General features: G+C 34.9%; 1 pseudogene; it reads left to right on the plus strand.

The window, feature by feature from the left end:
* Nucleotides 1-2106: 2106 nt before the first annotated feature.
* On the plus strand, nt 2107-2530 carry LOC141410825 (protein cornichon homolog 1 pseudogene; annotated as a pseudogene).
* Nucleotides 2531-4990: the final 2460 nt, after the last annotated feature.

Here is a 4990-nt window from a genome sequence, read left to right on the forward strand (position 1 = left end):
TGAAATTCCTATTTTAGGTCTGTAAATAGTTATAATTTTTTCTTAAAATGAAAACTCTGAAAAATTAAGAGAAATTCCCCAGCAAGTACTCAAGTGTTCTTTAAAATCTTCCATCTGTTCCTCCCATTCCTCCTCTTTCTCCTTCTTTCAGCTAGAGTAAGGTATTTTGTTTTTATAAAAAGGTAACATCTAGCATCACCTGGAAAAGAAGGCCATGGGATAATCTGAACTCCACTATGGAAAGCCATCAAGGTAATTTGCAAGTAGATGAGGAAGATAATCTGAACTCCACTATGGAAAGTCATCAAGTTAATTTGCAAGTAGATAAGGAATTCTACCTTTCCCATGTTTCTACCTAATATTTGATCTGGCTTCTCTGAATTACATGCAACACACCAGAGGCTTGAAAGGTAGAGGGAGCAGGCCAGATGCCCAGGCAGCTTTTGACAGATCTGTGGCCATTTTTCAGTTAGGGTTTAGGAAATGAAACAAAGTTGCCAAAGTGGAGAGTAGAAATTCTGTGATGGAAAGATTTTAACAGTTGCTTCACCCTGAACATTTGCTTTTGAAAAACTTCAACTGCTTATTTAAGGAAAAAGAATCCAAGTACTAAATAACTTATACAGACCTAGTAAATTAAAACTCTAAACACAATAAATGTTTGTATTTAGATGTATGATTGCTGAGTATTACTTGTGAACTTTTTTGTAAAAACTTAAATTGAAATTTTTTTCTTAAACACAGACTACCGTTAAAAGACGATCAATATAATTGGAACTAATAAATGTTAGAGTATATGGAGTTCAATACATACATGTCTACTTTCTAAGCTTAAACATATTAACACATGACTTTTATTCTCTATGTTTTAACACTTAAAGTTAAAATCTTTAAAGACTTAAAATCTTAAGTCATAGAATTAATGGCAACTATCTTAGTTCATTGATGTCCATTAGTATTGACTTAACAGAGCTCTTTGAGGGAGCAAAAAATTCTTTTTAATTTTATAATATATAACATTTCCTTACCATGTCAATATGTCATGCTCTGGATTGTGATGCCAATGTTTACAGTATACAAATCCAAGTAATCTATGGTCTGAATGTTTGTGTCCCCTCCAAAATTCCTTTGCTGAAATCTCATCATCAAGGTAGTATTATTTGGAGGTAAGCTTTTGGGAGGTGATTAGGTCATGAGGGCAGAGCTCTTATGATGGGATTACTGTCCTTATAAAAGAGGACCCAGAGAGACTCTTGGCCTTTCTACAATGCGAAGACAACGTGAGAAGGCTTCAGTCACGAACCAGGAAGTGAGCTCTCACCAGATGCCAAATCTGTTGGCACCTTGATCTTGGGCTTTCCAGACAGTTTATGGCATTTTGTTATAGCAGCCCAATTAATATCACCTTAACCTAATGATAATGTTGTAATTTAAAAATATGTCAACAAAGTCTTTTACTCTTTCCTTAAAAAGTTGGAGCTTAATTCCCTTTTTCTTAAGTGAGCCTGGATTTGGTGACTCATTTCTAACAAACAAGAGTATGGTGAAAATGATGCTGTATGATTTCTAAGACAAGTCATAAAAGGTATTGTGTCTTCTTCCTACTCTGTCTGGGCTCACTTGCTCAGGAGAAAGGCAAATGCATGTTGAGATGATACTTAAGCCAGTCTATGGGGAGGTGAACATAGCCAGTGAGGAACCAAGCAATGAGCCAATAAATTTTTGAGTAAACTTTTTGAAAGTGGATCCTTCAGTCTCCTTCAGACCAATCTGGCTCAAAGCCTGACTTCACTTTAGTGACAGGCTCTGAGCCAAAACCACCCAGCCTTGTTGTTAATCATGGATTATGACTCTTAGAAAACAATGATTGTTGTCTTTAGCCCTAGGATTTATGATAATTTGCTATACAACGATAACCAATAAAAATCAGTTAAAAACCTTCAAATTTTCCTATGAGAAATCAGGCTATACCTTTCATCTTATAATTGCGAGTGATTCACAGAGGACAATTTGTATAAGTAAATATGGTCCATTTAGACAAGACTTGGCCTTTCTCCACTGGCACCAGCATGGCCGCCAGCTCCTCCCTGGCTATGGAGTATAATTATGTTTGCAGACTTCTGCTACATGCTGGTGCTGCGCTCACTCCCGTGCTCAACTTCACAGTCTGGCAAATTACAGCATTAGATGAGCTGAAGACTGATTACAGGAATCCTATAGACCAGAGTAATACACTGCATCCTCTTATACTTCCAGAGTACGCCCCCCAACCCTGTGCTTTCTTCTGTGTTATATTTCTTTGGTGGCAAGGTGGCTCACACTGCTTGTCAATATGCCCTTCTTGGCATATCATATTTGAAAGTATATGAGTAGACTGGTTGTGAGCAGACCAGGACTCTATGACCCTACAAACAATTTGAATGCAGATATTCCAGCATACTGTCAGAAAAAAGGATGGTGCAAATTAGTTTTGTATCTTCTAACATTTTTTTACTACCTGTGTGGCAGGATCTATTTTGTGAGCTCTTAGAGCAATACACAGAAGACATGGTCCACTTAAGTGAATGCAAAAAGACAACAAGTGAAGGAATTCTATCCAGCAAGTTCCTGTTTCCAACAGGAGCTTATGGAATTTGATCTGTTTCTTTAAAAATTATCTCCTTAATTTTTAGATGTTTCCACATTTTTTGCTTGTGAAAAGACATTTTCATATGCTATACTTGGATAAAGAATTTAAGCAGAACTACAAATAAATTAATATAAAATGATTACATCTGATATTGACAGATTTGAACTTGCAGTCCTTAAGGAACAGCCATAATCCTCTGAATGATCATATTGATTACTGACTGCCCTTAGTCCATTGGAAGCTTTTGTTTATTGGAACCTGCAGGTCTCATTTTGGTTTTATTGAAATGCCATGTAGTTATAAATTAGCTACAATTATCGGTGCTTCTGATGTATTGAAAATGTATATCTGACTTGTATGTGGATACATTTAAAAAAATAAGAAGAGTGGGGTTTTTTTCTCCCTTTGGGTTGAATATTATCCTGTATATACATGTATATGCATGTATATACATGTGTGTGTGTGCATGAATGAAAAACGCCCCATGTTTTCATCAAAGTAATATATTTGCTTTAATTCTTAAGCATAGTGAACATGATATAAAAATATATAACAATTAACTTGTGAAGAATACATTTAAAGCTACTTTAAATGTGTTTTTATTTGTAAGACATTACTTACTGAAATTGGTCATATTATGCTTACTGTTCTAACCTGGTGGTAAAGGTATTGTTAAGAATCTGCAAGTACTTTAGATTTTCAAAACTGGATGAAAATTGTACAACCATCCTTTAGTGCAATAATCAAACTCTGAAATTAATATATATATGACTTCATTTATATCAGTAGTATCCTCTTAATTACAAAGAAATATAGAACTGAGGAGTCACTAGATATGTTCAAAAATTATTTTGATGTTACATAAATTCATACATGCAAATAAAGAATATTGTGAAATACTAACCAGTATGTATAAATAATATAAAATCAAGCATTTAAAAACTAGAAATTATGTGAGATATTATATATTTATACCATGTATCATGACCTAAATTGTGGCCTCTCACCCAAATTCATGTAGAAGCCCTAACCTTAAGTATCAAGAATGTGAGTGTGGAGATAAGCTCTTTAAAGAGGTAATTATGAAAAATAAGGTCTCAAAGATGGACCCTATAAGAAAAAGAAATGTGGGCATACCAACAATGCATATGTACAAGAAAGGGCCATTTGAGGCACAGAGAGAAGTCAGCCATCTTCTCTCCAAGGAGTAAGGCATCAAAAGAAACCAAATCTGCTGACACCTTGGTCTTAGACTTCAGCCTCAGGACTGTGAGAAGATAAATGCTATTTAAGTCACCCAGTTTGTGGTATTATGTAACATCAACCCTAAAAAGCTAATATACATAGCCAAGAAAGGTCAAAAGGACATTTTTCTATATATTCTTAAGTTTCTGGAATACCTAGTCTTGCTCAAACCATTTTACATAAAATTTATTTCAGGTAAAAATTGTAAAGTGTTGCATGGAATTGAATATACAAAGCCCTAAATAGTTAACATCACATCTTGTACTAACTATACTTATGACTACAGAACTGGTGAATTTCTTAGGTTTAATATCAGATTTTGAAATATAAAACATTTATTTTAAAAATTTTTCTAATTTGGGATAATTCTGTGGGAAATAAATCAGATTAAAAATGAGACTTGAGGGCTAAGAACCTAACTCAGTAGTAGATTACTTACCTAGCATGCACAGAGTCCTGGGTTCCTTGCCCCGTGCCACAAAAATTAAAAACAGAAACAAAAACATCTTTTAACCCAGAAGTGGGAGGTTGTTAGTTTGATCCAGATCTCCTCTTCATCCCCACTCTCATTATCTCCATTCAAAAATCTGGGTTTTTAGCTATTGGGCAAGTTTTTTGCATTTTATTTTGGTTTAATTTGTCTTTTTGGGGAGTGGTGGTGGTGAACTCAGAGTCTTATGCTTCCAAGGCAGGCACTCTACCACCACTAGAGCCATAGCCCTAGCCCTTACACAAGGTTTTAAAGGAGAATTTTTGTCTGCTGTTATGGTGCAATGGTAGAGTCCCTGCCTAGCATGTGTAAGGCTGTAGATTTGATCTCCAACACTACACACACACACACACACACACACACACACACAAAGTGTTACTTTTTCTTTCCTTTTATGCTCCTTACTGTAGGCCAAATCTATTATCAGTTAAATGGCCTACAGTTTATTTTACCAGATCAATGTTAAATGTATTAAGTAAGTTTAAAACTTGGTGAGAAAAAATTGTTTAAAAACAATTCTATACTTTTTAAAGTGCCATACAGAAAGACAGGATTACACAATGTGCCTACTTGTTCTATCTCCTATTGTGAGAGGAGCAAATAACAGAAGTGATTTTGTCTTAGAT

This window comes from Castor canadensis, chromosome 9, assembly GCF_047511655.1.
Source record: "Castor canadensis chromosome 9, mCasCan1.hap1v2, whole genome shotgun sequence".
NCBI lineage: Eukaryota > Metazoa > Chordata > Mammalia > Rodentia > Castoridae > Castor > Castor canadensis.